This window comes from Diorhabda carinulata, chromosome 3 (genome assembly GCF_026250575.1).
Source record: "Diorhabda carinulata isolate Delta chromosome 3, icDioCari1.1, whole genome shotgun sequence".
Taxonomy (NCBI): domain Eukaryota; kingdom Metazoa; phylum Arthropoda; class Insecta; order Coleoptera; family Chrysomelidae; genus Diorhabda; species Diorhabda carinulata.
Window position 1 is genome coordinate 33,971,583 of NC_079462.1, and position 14,761 is coordinate 33,986,343.

The 14,761-nt window shown below is 32.0% G+C and overlaps 1 protein-coding gene across 2 annotated transcripts in view; it reads right to left on the reverse strand.

Moving 5' to 3' along the window:
* Positions 1-14,761, reverse strand: part of LOC130891459 (toll-like receptor 6) — a 102,459-nt gene that overhangs the window by 55,892 nt on the left and 31,806 nt on the right. Inside the window, exon 1 of one of the 2 annotated variants that reach the window (XR_009058909.1) lies at positions 13,600-13,807. The exons of the other annotated variant lie outside the window; for it this stretch is intronic. The gene's annotated coding sequence lies outside the window, so the exon portion shown is untranslated. Of the gene's footprint in view, positions 1-13,599; positions 13,808-14,761 lie in introns of those variants that run through there. 2 annotated transcript variants of the gene reach the window in all.

Genomic DNA, 14,761 nt, shown 5'->3' on the forward strand with positions numbered 1-14,761 from the left:
CGTGTGGCAATGTTAGTTACTATACTCCTCCGAATCGGCTTGACAGATTTTTATGAAATTTCATATGCATATTCAGTAGGTTTAAGAATCGACCAACACCTATTTTTCATAACCCTAAATGTTAAGAGTGCTCTACCCCTGAATATATATTTAATTCAACTTCTCGAAGAAGTTCATCCCAGCGGAGATCAGTTACAGCACATTCGCTATTAACCTCGCTATTGAACATTTTTGACACATGCTGGAAACAATTACAATCTACACGGATCACAAATCTTCTCCTTGGCAAACGTGTCACCTCCAGTAAATTCAGGGCAAGACAACTTTGTGGTCGATACGCTTTCACGAAAAAATCGAAGCAAATATCGACTACGTTGATCTAGAAGTTTCGTAGACGAATGCGAAGAACTGGAATTTAATATAATCGGGATTTTTTTTGCAGCTGTAACAAATAGAGATACCAAAAACGAATATACCTCTATCCATCGCCTTTCGCACCAAGGTATAAAAGCCACTGCAAAGCTCGTTTCCCAGACATTTGTCTAACGATATATCAAGAAAGATTGCCGCGAGTGAGCACGAGCTTGCAACGAATGTCAGCGATCACGTGCACGCACCTTTACTTATTACAAGTAGAGATTTGTAGTTTTTTTTTTATCTCAACCGCATATTTTTGCAACAATGATGTCGGTTACGGCTCCCAGATTCTTGAGAATATATTATTGTGTATATATTATAACCGTTATTGTGATATGAAGTACACCAGATGGTTGATGAATGAAAATATCTTGCTATTGTTAGTTTTTTAAAAGATATCTTCTATTGTTTCACGAATGTTAATGATTTAAAGGACAATAACACATCAAGAGAGTATTAAAAACTATAATGGAAGGAAAGAAAAAAACAACTAATATACGCAGTGAGTTGATAAAGGATATCCCTCTATTGTGATTATTTCCGAAGCTTAAAATATTTCTCTTATAAACCTGTCACTTTACAAATAAATATCTTGCGTTTTTTCTCATAATAAAAAAAAAACTCTTTGAGTGTATCACCTATTAATTTGGTAGATAGCCGACAAGTGGATTACCGCCATTATGAAAAATCCTCTTTCTTTTAAAACTCTCCTTCAATTCCAAGAAATCCAACACTTATTTTTTTTTACCTGCCAATTTGGGTTGGTGACGCAAAAAAATATAAAATTACCATGTGAAAACCTACCGATAGAAATGTCACTCTAATCCATTGTTATACACTACCATTTATTCGGTATAATGTAATAGAAAGGTTGTGTACCCTGTATTATCGTTTCGGGTAAATCTATAAAGGTGTATTCGATCCTATGCGGCATTGTTGAGTGAAATGAAAAGGTGGAGCAGCAGTTTGGAGCGATACACTCACGTGTTTTTCTAGGGTCAGTTTACAATAAAGGTTTTTTAGGTTTCTATTTTATTTTATTAACAAGATAATTTGCTTGTGGGCAATTAGTTTGTTAGTAAAGTTAATTATACTTCATATAGCTTCGTTTTATATATTATTTTGACATATTTCCAATAGTAGATACAAAGAAACTTCCAAATCTTCATAGATTTAGTTCACGTTGACTATTATTATAGTTCTATATTATCTATCGAAATTATAGAACTTCCCTTCAATATAATCAGTCAATTCTTTTACTTTCCGGTCCTTCATTTCATCAATTCTCTTTTATTTGTTGCTTTTTTCGTGGTTATAATGCTCTAAATATCGATTTTTACGTCCACATCTTTGGTTTCTGTATTAACTGAACTAATCCGACTCTACTTCGCTTAATTACTCCTAGAACTGAATTCGTTATCGATTAATTGTGATATTTAACTTTTGTTTCCGTATATGATTCCGTTCTACTAGTGATAATTTATTATTTATTGCGCTAGGAATACCATAAACTGTTATTTGGGTTGGTACGGGCAACCTAAACCTCCTTAAGTACTAATAATCCGTTCCGATGAACATTTTCTTCAAACGAAGCTGTCTCATCACCAAATTGTCACTGGTAGTCTAACAGTAATCCAAACTTTGTGATAAAAACTCGGAACCAATATTCTTTTAAGACCAATATATTCAGTTATTTTTTTGGCCTCCTAGGTCTGCTGATTTCACTCCCTTTGACTTTTTTTATGAGGTTATTTTAATCAGCAGGTTTATCAGCGAGGACTATTTGATGATGTAGACCATTTGGAGAGGATTATTTCTGAAGAATGCCAAAAAATTACTCCAAATATAATACGCAAAGTTCAACAAGAGTACAATTAAATGTTTACAAAGAGAAAGTGGATATTTCGAAGCTATAGGATATTGAATTAAAATTTAAATATCATATTTTTAACAGGTAAGAGAGATAAATTGTATCCAGCCAGAATAATTAATACGGAATGATTAGTAAATAATGACAAAACCTGATTTCTCATAATAAATCAATCAAATCATTAATAAAAAGTTTTCCATGTGGTTCCAACTTAAGTAGACTGTATAAACTTATTTGGCCGATGTTTTGGCAATCTCAGGATTATTTGTGTATATCTGGAAGTAACTGGAATCTTTCGGCTAAAAAACAGGGTTTCAAAAATATTATCTAGATGTTAAATTGTCTTTTCTTTCCAGTTAAACTTGTGTGACTCCAATTATCTTCTGGATTCAACCATATTATCATTTTTGATTTTCCTTCATTGATATTTGTCCAATCGCTCTGCATATCGCACAATCATTTCTGTTTGACTCATACCATTATTTTCTTGTAATTCTGTTTGTCCATATCCCCTTCTTGATACTCGTTTTGAGCGTGTTCTAAACTAATAGTTCCTTTATTCTTTCTCCTTCTATTTCACCCATTTTCTAAAGGATAATTATATGTATCTTTTATTCCAAAGCTTGTTCTTATAGGTAAAGTTCTTGCACATTCAATTTTCTTGCCAAACTTTTCCTGGGCGGTACTTTTATGTATGTTTACTTCCAATTATCAGCAATTACCTGTTTATATTGAGTATTCAAATATTTTCTAGTTGTTCATTAGAACTTATTTATTGAAGATGCAATTTCTATGTTAATAAAGTCTTTAAGCTATTTCTGAAAGTTATGAATTCTAATTAAAGTCAATCTGTAATTAAATTTCAAGTTATATAGTTCTCGAAATCATTGTACGCCACTAACAATTCGAATGAGTTAATAATTTCAAAATTTAATTACTTTTTTTCACAAAACTATTTCTGTTCACACGAATTGTGGTCTCAAAAAAAACTTATTAAAAAATGATTATCGTTTATGTTCCACAACTCGCTTTTCGGTTTTCCCTTCAGAAATTTTTATGATCATTTTTAAGGTTCTCGGTAGTTAGCAGAGAATTTTTTACAGAATGAGATCATTAGTAAGGAAACGTGATAGTTCTGACACTACCTTTCCCTAAGTTATGTTGTTTTTATTTAAATATGAACCTTTTAAGAAGGCCAAAAAAAAACTCTCTAAGTTGTTACTGAACGCTTTCGGTCTGAAATTTTTTGTTACTGAATATTATACTAATTATGGCCTGAGCCGAAAGATATTTAGAACTCAATTTGTGGTAGGCAGTTGAAATGATTGCGAAGAAAACACTTTATACTTACATAAATCGTATTGAAAAATATAGTTGTAAGTTGTAGGCTAACCAAATAACTTTTTCTACATTTCAATTTCTTCCTTATGTAAGTAACATAATGTTCGATACATTGCATTTGAATTAGAAATATTTGATTGTGTTTTAATACCTCCTGTAAGTTTTTTCAATAAATAATTTATATAACAATTTATGATAATTTTCTTGAGAATCTTCCTCTATGGCGAAAGATTTCCTTGGCATGTACAACGATCTAAAAATTACATATCTCCTAAACCATAAATTTCATCGAGTTTAACAACGAATACGTTTTTGTTAAAAAATACATTGAAAAATAAATTTTTTCTATCTTTACATTATACAGGTTGTCCATGTAAAAGTTACAGATTGTTAACCATTGGACATAAACCCCCCTAGGTTAGTGCAGAAACGAGGAGTCGTATGAGGAATTTTTTTTGTTACAGCATTATTTTCACATCATCTACTCACTTTTTAGCATCAAGTCTCGGTATACCCTATCTATAAAATGTTTTGTTTGTACGTAAAGACATGGTTTTTGCTATAACCTAACCTATATAACCACCAACCCCAATAAAATTCCCCTCCGGGTTGTAAATGCCCATTGGTCTCCAAGTCATAGTAAGGAAGTTTGGTCGTAGGGGGTGGAAGTAGGTAGTTGTGGGGAGTGGAAGTGGGTAGTTGTGGGTGGCAAAAATGTTTATTATTTCATTTATGAACTTTTCTAACTCATAGGGACTTCCATAAAGAGCTCAAAGTTTCTGGAATAGACTAGAGGATTCTAAAACATGTTCAACTATTATAATCGATTTAGAATGTTCTAGAACACTCTAGAAGTTTTCCGAATGATCTGGAAAGTTCCAAAATTAGTTCCCATTTATTATGATCGATGAGAACGTTCTAGAAATGCCAATCTGATTGGAATTGAGTGCGTTTGGCACATCATTTTCGCCTTTAAACTTTCCATTCAAATATTGGTTTCAATACGTTTTTTATTACTTCTTTAATGACTAATCGTGTGCCATTACACAGCCGTGGTGGGTTCAAGTTACGAAGCAGAATGATCGGAGATCCAACCTATCCGATATGCACACAAAATTTCATGAGAATCGCTCAAGCCGCTTCGGAGGAATTCAATTACAAACACCGCGACACGACAATTTTATATGTTAGAGAAAAAGATCAAGCGAATCCCGGGTTTGTCATCAAAGGTGGCGCCTTCGCCCAATCTTAGGGCTCTACTATATCCAAGCAGGATCGGCTCCAGGGCGGAGATGAGTTCGTAAATATATGTCTTATGCTATATAGACACAAATATCCACAACAATATACAATTCGAAAATAAAACGAGCCGCTGATATCAGGAGCAGAAATTGAGCTTTCATACTACAATTCATGATTTATATGAGTAATAATTATAATAATAACTATTTTATTATTCATGCCTTGACCACAATGTCGACTTGGAGGCAATAGAGTGAGATAATTAAGAGCTCGTGAATTAAGCCCACCGTTGATAAATAGACGTTTATACTTCACTTAAAATTGCTCCTAAGATGAATATACTCAATTAGTCTACTATACTTCTAATAAATTCGACCCCAATTACATTTTACATATGGTTTTCATCACAAAGCCGGCAAATACAAAATTTTTTTCAATCGCTAAAAGTTTGTCCACACGGTAAACTTTGTTGGTTCTCACCTCGATTATATTTTTGATTCGAATCATATCCTCTAGCTCAAACAGATGAAAAGATTTACTAAATACATTATATTTCAATTATTTCAGGTATTAATATTAAATTTTTCGTAAATTAATCTAAGAATGAAATATTAAAACCCGTTTCAAAACTTTTCTTCAAAATTACCAATTAAGTTATAAAATAATAATCAACTATAATGGACGTAAAAAGTTTTATGAGTGCGTCCCAGCTACAATAAAACACACATAACACAATTAAAAGTACATTACTTTGAGCTATTTTTTTACGGTGCTCAATTAATTTTATTAATTCTCTAGTAAAAAAATTCGAACCAGTGGGTTTCTTTGTAAAATGTTCAATTATCTAATAAAATTTATGTCATTTCGGAATTCGATTTCCCTTTGTAGTAAAAAACGATTATTCAATTAAGTTATTAGAGACTATGAAAAGTGGCTTTTAATAATGTAACTACCATTTCATAGAAAAATAATACTATTTCTGTTTATTGTCGTCAAAATGGATGTTGTTTCACACATTAATATCTTATAGCTTGTTGGTACATTCATTACATGAATTATCGACTGATAAAGTGTATTATTACATATTTTATTACTCCCATTTCGCTTTTAGCGTGCATTATTCAGTGTATAATTGATGATTTTCCATATATTATCATTATACTCATTGAACTTAAAGCAGAATCTAGAATTACATTGACCATTATAACTCCTTTGTTATCTTTTTTGTCAATAATCATAAAAAGATTAAAATATTTCAAAATATTAGTTCCGATGAAGAAATAGATGATTTCAATTTCTTCGATGTAAAAGTCGATTGATTTCATTTATATTTATTCTAATAACTTGTCTACTGGTTTCAATCTACAATCAGGAAATGAGAGCAGACAGATAATTACAAATTTACAGATCAACGTGGGTTAGTGACTTTTTAATCTACTCTTACTACCATGAGTACATGAATGATAATAACTCCAAAAAATCGTGATTCGGTGATTAGGCCACCATATCTATGCGAACTAAACCCGCTTGAATTGGTATGGGCAAATATAAAGGGATTTGTTTTGAGAGAAAATAATTGACGTGACGTTAAACAGTTTTTTTGAGACTAAATAATATAAAAACTTAAAAACCGGAAGAGGCAGTAAATAATAAGGTTAAGAAAGAAAAGAAAATGTAAATATTAGTTGCGAAAGTTTAATTTCCAATTTCGATTGTGATTTGGATTTGTAAAAAGTAGCTTCACTGACACTGGTGACTTTCTATATTAAAAGTATTATGTATAAAGGCGAGGTTGCTTACACATGAATATTTAAGCCCTTATATACATAACCATAAACAGTACAGACACTTTTTTACCTTCATATGTTCAGATTCAGGTTAATTAGGTGAAAATATTAATGTACAGCCAATAACGAAAATAACTAGTACTAAAAGAATTGATATGTCTATTGATTAGAATGCTTTATTGTTTTAATACTCTCTTTTTAATAAAAATAGACTATAAAAAGTGTAGTATCCATCTTGTATGGCATCTGTATTGCTCAAGCCTCGTATTCCCTACTTTTAACAAAATAAAATCAAGGATAGTTCGAAAAAAATTTATCATTTGGCTTGGGGTACTAGAGCTAGTTTTAATACTAGGAGAGCAATATTTCGAAAGTACAAAGACTGGCCACCTCCACATAGAACTGGAAAGTGTGGCAGAAAAAACTTAAAATGTTCAAAGACGTTATTACCAAAGTTTAACCGTCTCTAAATAATGACCAAACCTGGGACATGCTCCAGGAATAAATACCAAAAACGTTCAGCTTTTGGAAAAAATTTACCTCAATACTAAGCTGTTGAACTAAGTGAGATCAAAACACAAATACAAAAAATGAACAGAAATGGCATTCAATGGTATAAGGACGGATCTAAAGCAGCAGACAGTTCTGGAATAGTACGGATCCAGAACAAAATTGAAAAATGTGTTCAGCTCAATCTAAAGTAAAACTTTCGCCAAGAGGACATCATCATAGACAAGCTATTCGTGGGACCCAAACCCTTTCCATGTTATCAGCTACAGAACAAGAGAAAAAGCATTGAGAAAGAAGGTAGATCGGAACAAAACAAATTATTGGAACCACCTACAGAGACTGAGAACATTTGCTGAATCTATCAACGAACAATCTACGACTACTAGCAGGAGTCCTATCGGGGCACGGTCATCCCAATGAACACCTGAAGGCGCTAGACTTGGCAGATAATGCGATGTGCAAATTTTGTTCCACAGAGGACGAAATCTCTATCCACATTCTCTCGGAGTGTGAAACACTATGAAATTCCAAAGCATTACACCTGGGAGCGTTTGAAATAGAAGACAAACATCTTTCTATAGCAGTTGCAGCTATCCCACTTTCTGGACTTTCGAAAAGGAGTGAGATTAGTAAATCAGCTGTAAAAACTTGATTCCCCAGTATTGCTGCAAGACATATATGACACTCCAGTATCTACATATTTACTTTACGAGATTCAAACAACCACAGATCAACAACTTCCTGTTGTATACTGTTTCAACACTAGGAAAGTTCGTTTTATCAAAAACGATATGTAGATAAAACTTGTTCGGAAATTGTAGTATAGAAATCACATTTTTGTTTATTTTGAGATGAAGGATGGACTTAAGAATTTATAAATATTATATGTGCACTAAAAAAGTTCATTTTCTGCTAATGAATGAAATAATCGTGTCTGAATCATTATGGGTAAATTTTTCATACAGGTTGAAAGCATATTGTTTGATCGTGTTACATAAAAAGTATTTTACATGCAACATTTCTAGTGTTTTGATGTTGACAATCATTAACTGTGAAATGTATTAAAAGGTTTTAACAGTCACTCATCAAATATTCGGAACTTGAATGCTCACATTTCACATTAATTGAAAATTAATATTAAAAAAATTGAATAGTACGTAATTGATTCATATATTTTTGAGAATAAGATCACTAGAGATGTTCAAGATCGCTAAAAGATATATAACCTTACAATTTGTTATAAAAAGTACTCAGAAAGTGTAGTGTGAAATGTATAAATTAATATATAATTAGACAATTAAGCAAAAAACTGTATAAGTAGTTATTTACCATGTAGATGTACATCTTCAAAATAACAAAAATTAATTATTATTATTTTCTCTGCAACTGTTTGAACAATTCTTCTCCATTTTGCGATTCTATATTTGTAGGCTAAATTAGCTCTACCTCTCCAATAGTCTCGAGCTATTTTCTTTTGATCTCTTCTTTTTTACCTGTTTCTCCTTCTTCAATAATCCTTTTACATCCATTCTCCAGCATCCTTTCAATAAGTCCTAACTATCTCTTTGAGCCTCTATGAAACTTGTTAATGATTGGTATTTATAAAGATTCTTCAGTTCTTGATTACTTTTTCTATTCCATAGTCTAACTTTTCATTTCCTCTGAATAATACCTCTTTTTGTCCTTTCCTATACAACCAATTTTGATGTACACTTTTGTTAAAATCCATGATCCACTTCAATATGTTACTGATGGTGGAATTATCAATTTACGAGGTCTGAAATTATTCTACATTCAAATGCTCTCCTTCAATATACTGCCCTCTCCTCGCCACACATCTTTCCATACGTTTTTTCCATTGATCGAGGCAGTGGTGGAAGTCTTCTTTGGTGAGTGCCATTAGGAGCTCTGCCATTTTTTGTTTTATCGCTTCTATCTACTCAAATCAAAGCAGATATTTTTTTAACCTTTCTAACCTTTCAAGAAAATTTGAGTAGACCCGTTGACGCAAGAGCTTTTGTCATGTGTAAAATTTTTCTAATCGTTTCTTTATCGGCGTTAACAGCCTCAGCAATCATTCGGATGCTCATTCGCCGATCTACACGCACAATTTGTTTGATTTTGGTTACTGTTTCCGGAGTTGAAGCAGTCACAGGAGGACATGGGCGCTGGTCATCTTCAGTACACTCTCGACCCTCACTACAGTGCTTACACCACTAAAAAACACGCGCACAAGGTAGAGAATTGTCCCCGTGTGCCTCTCGCAAAAATATATAGCACTCAGTCGGAGTTTTTTTCAATTTAACGAGAAATTTGTGTTTGATACGTTGCTCTACGACAAAAAAACCCGTTCGTTTCAAACCGCTACTGCACAAATACTATAATAGTGACGGAAGCGTGTTTTGGGATGCACATAGATGAGATATCTATCTACCCAACGCACTACTCGTTTTTTACCCCAACCGTCTTCTAGTTTACATAATGCTCTTTCCATTTCCTTTTTTATTATGGTTATTGATAAGCCTTGCTGTCTAGTACACATTTTTCCAAGGTTAAAACCGCTGTTGATATCGAATATCCTTCAGTATCCTCCTGATATTTCTATTACTCATTTAACTCTCAGACAAAACTTTGAATACAACATCCAGAAGTGATAAGCCTCCATAATTTTCACATCCACTTTCATACCTCTAGTTAAATATTATTCATTTTTCTAAATGTTCTTGATTTCAGGTTTCTTCTGTTTCAAAATTAGTAGAAACAGAAGAGACCAAAAATCAAGAACATTAAGAAACAGAAACATATCAAAAGGCTCAGAAATAAGAAATCAAAGAAAGTTAAATATTATTATACTATTTAGTATCTTATGTGTTCTTTATTTCAAATTTCCCTTATTTTTATAAATGATTTTTTCCGAAATTAATTTTAGACTGGAAGAAATATCTATTGATTAAAAAAGCTGAAAACCATAAACCTCAACATCACTCAACCATTTCTTAACATCGCTTTCAACCCTTTCGTGTCAACTACCCCATTAACAAATATCATATCACACTTCATTAGAACTAATAAATGTCTGCCTACTAAGAAAATTTATTTTTATCTGAATGTTGTTTCGAATATAGAATTTTCCACCCAAGTTTTTTTAAAGCGTCAAAAAACTCATTAACACATAATAGGAACAAAAATTTACAGCCGTAGGGTGTGAAAATTCTTATAAAATTGTGAATTGCGTATGTACAAACATTCCTACTGTGGTGATATTACTTTTAACGTTATAGTTTCTTGGTTTATATTTCATTTTTTCCAGTTTAACATTTTCTTTTCATATCGTAAATAACAACAAATAAAAAAAAAAAAGTAATATCGATGGTTTGGCTACTGACCAGAAATTGCATTCTATTAATGAAATGTTGGCTTCTTATTTATTGAGCAGTATCTATCTTTTGGTAAGTTGATTTGATATCAACTTTGTGTCTCTAATATACCCACATCTCTTGTGAGCAAAAATTGGCATGGAATTTATCAGTGAAAAAAAGGACGCCGATATAAAGATCTTACGAATAACAGTAAAGGGGTTTTTAATCAAGAATAAGCCAGTCACGTAGCCAGTTCTTGTAAATATGTGTAAATTTGTATCATCCAATATAACATCACATTATTTTACTATCCGCTTTGACGACATTATAATAAAAAACAAAAATAATTTACTTTACTTGCCATGCCTACAAATCACGGAAAAATCATAAAATTCTGATGTTATGAACTAAGGAGTCGGCCTTTTCGTGAGAGTTTAGAGGTAGCAAAAGTATCCGTTGACATTTTCTTGAATGCACGTTAAATAGAGACCTCGGTCCCAAATTTCGAGTAGCTGGTAAACATAGGGGACAAAAACTTTTACTTCGATCGAAATAGTTCCACCAAATGTGATATAATAAGTTACATTGAAATTAAGCAGTGTTTTTTGATTATAAGTTAATAATAATATCAAAATATTGATATTGAATCATTCGCTTAGATACAACTCCAAAAAAAAACGACTTAAACGTTCAGAAATATATTTATTAGCGACAAACCAGCTTTGTATAGAGGGTATGTTGTAAGAGAAACCGCTTTCGGTTAACTAAATCCGGATACACAATAAAACCACATGTATTCGAATAAGTTGTCCACTATATAATTCGACAATGATAGTTCGACCATCTGGAATGATTTCGAAGTATACTAAATCTTCACAATTCCACCAGACACCTAACAAGACTTTCCGCTCGAATCAAACTGATTTATCTAATAATTAATTATCCAAATTCAGGTTGTTCAGATAAATATATTTTTCATCGTAAGTAACAAAGCGTATTGGAAGGTCAAGGAGCTTCCCTTGTAGCCTCAATATGCAGATAGCCGATCTGAGCACGAACAATCTTTAAACGTCAAATCTCCACTATCGCAGCGATTAAACCAACGCTGTGTCGTTCGTTTATTAACAATGTCTTTTCCTTCAATTTCAATTATTGTCCTTGCTTCCTCGGCTGCTGTAAACTTTACATGAATGTTATAACCATCGCTTTACATACTATATATTATAAAACCGTACTGCGTCGTCGATAAACAAAGAGAGAATGTTTTAAAGTTAGTAAAGAATGTTCAAATTGGAGCGTAGGAATCCAGATGTAAAAACCGCCACCCCACATAGAAATTGAGACACTTGTATCTTGGTATCTAGATGCAGAACTGCCTCCCAGCTCAATAGAAAATACATACCATTTATGAAAGGGTTACTTTTAATGGACACTATCCAGACCTTCCGAAAACTGCTAATATCAGCGAAACACCATCTGCTTATTCATGATGCTCGGCTTAGAAGCATGATAAAGCTGAAGATGAATTTCAAAATATTCCCCATTGAGATCGATATACTTTTACATGCGTTTGAACCGATTCTCGAAGCATGTGATTTGAACACTTCAACCTCTCATTCAGGTGCGAAAAAAGAAGAATCATTGGATGCCAAAAAAGGACTGTACTGAGGAGGATCCATGAATTCGATGTTTCGAATGTACAAGAATGTTTTTGTTTGTAGTAGCACTAATGGAACGATGGCAACCAAAAAACAGGCAACAATTTGCTTCGCGCGCTACAACTTTTGTTGGATTTGGTGCGTCTTGAAGGATCCATACGGTTGTTGTTTATTTTCGGGATCATATGCATAGATCCATGATTAGACACGTGTCACATTATTATAGAAAGTACTGCGATTGAAATTTGTCAGCATTTTTTTGCATCAATTTACGATTGAATTCGGAATGTTAGATTTGACACATTCAGATCAGTTTTGCCATGTCTCAAACTTAAGTAGCAGCCCTCGTATATAAATTTATGTTGTAGGTCTTACGTATGGGCATCTGTTTGTATTGTTTCATAACTAATTTTATGATTTAGTATTTTTATAATTTTAACGTTCAACGTCTGTACTAATTTTAACTATTTGAAGCCATAAAAAACTTGAATTGAAAATTCCAAATAACCATTAAATAAATATAAACATATACTGAGACAATCACCTTTAAATTTCGAAAATATATTAATTTACGTCATTTTTTGGTTCAAGTTATATTCGTAAATTCGTAAATTTTAAAAATAAATGAAAGATTTCAGAGGATGCAGAAGCTTTGAGTCAAATATCAATCAAACAATATGAAAATTTCATATTCCAGTTTCGTTTGATTTATTTCTTTTTTGGTGGAATAACTGGGGTGTAAAATATACAATAAGAACAGCAACCAAGTTACTTGAAGTATTTACCAAGGGTAATGTTATGTTACCAAGACTTTTTCAATATTGAGAATGTGGTTTATGTTTGTTTTGAACTCGACAACATTTATTTGAGTTTAATATGTTTAAAGAAGTAAAGTATTTTTGCGACATGAATAACTTACGTAGGCAGATATATTCTAAGTTACTGAACAAAGCAGATTGTGTTGGAATAATAACGTTTCGTGTATTCATTTGAATAATAGATGTAATGTTGAGTTAAGTTTTGCTTATTCAAATTTATAGTGTGAAAAAACTGAATCCATGAGAGATTAATGATTATTTAATAATGAACATTTAGTAAATGAAACTAAATATTAACGTATCACAACTTATACAGATTCACATGTAAGGACTTCAAAATTGTCAAATGATGTTCTGCGGGGTTTGAGAGTGGAAATTACATGACATTTCTTTGCGTGTAAAAGTACCAAATCTAACAATTGTACAAAAAATGAAGAGTACAAATATTGTGAAAATAATAGCATATATAGTAAAGAAATGTTTTGAGAAAATATTTCTTGAATTGAGTTAAGAAAGTGAATTACACTGTAGCATCGTTTCTTAATAGTCTTGGGGAATTGAAAAACAAACCTGCCGAATTATCAATTTTATGCATACCTTTAAGGCTTCTCAGTAAATAAACTGTTTCACGACCATCGAGACACTTCGAATCCAGGAACCGGTCTAAAATATAATCTTACACTCTTTTTTAATAACCACAAGGTATCACGAATTAAATTATACCATGATAATTAGGCGTTTATTTTAAAAAAATCATGTTAAGCGTGGATTGTGTTTGGTAGACGTGAGAAAATAACTTATGACTGTTCCCCTTAACGTTGTAACATGGAAATTATTAAAGTGTAATGTGTAATTTCCGTTTCTCGTTAGAACGCTGACGACTAGTAACTAGATTTAGTTTCTAGAATGGAAGGTGAAGAAAATTCATGCTATACTTGGTTCAAATTTTCACAGAAATAACTCTTATTATCAAATTTCTCAGTTTCCATGTATGATTTACATTAATTATACAAATTATATGTTTTTTTGTTTAAATTTACTTTAGACACGCAATTGTGTTGAAATTTTTGTTTTTAAAGCGGCCATATTCTTTTTTAAGATTCGATTCTATCACTTTATTATTCACTGTTCGGTACTGAAGGAAAACTCTACCAAGCTGTCTCAATAAATTGATTAGCTGATGACGATAATACGAATAAATATTTTTAAAAAGTGGATAACCCATTAGAAGTAAAATTTTGGAAATAAATAAATAAACTATGAATGTTTTCTACCATTCTTCATAAAAGTTCTAGTATTTTCACATGATGTATCATTCAAAATCTACAGAAAAACAACAGCATTTCGATATAAGAATAAACGTAGAAAAGACTGAAGTTGTTGCACTGAAACATCAAGGAGAAATATAGAACAAAAGGAGAGAGGCTTAAAACGGCGAGTAAATTTGAATAACTTGGAACTGTAATAGAATATAAAGGAAATAAAGATACAGCAGGAATTACCAAGAGAATTGAAAACTTTTTTATATATATTATGGAATAAACACGTGCTGGATCAATGGAAAAGGAGTCTCAAGAAAGAGTATTATGTGGTACGTCTAAGTATTCAAAGATATCCAAATACAACATCTTGAGATTGTGTCGCTCATAGAATACATAGAATAAGTTGGTGGGATCATTAATAATAAAAGGAAAGTAAACAAAAATAAAAAAAAGACGAAGACCTGAAGCAAAATAAGAGGAAGATATATAAGTAGGTG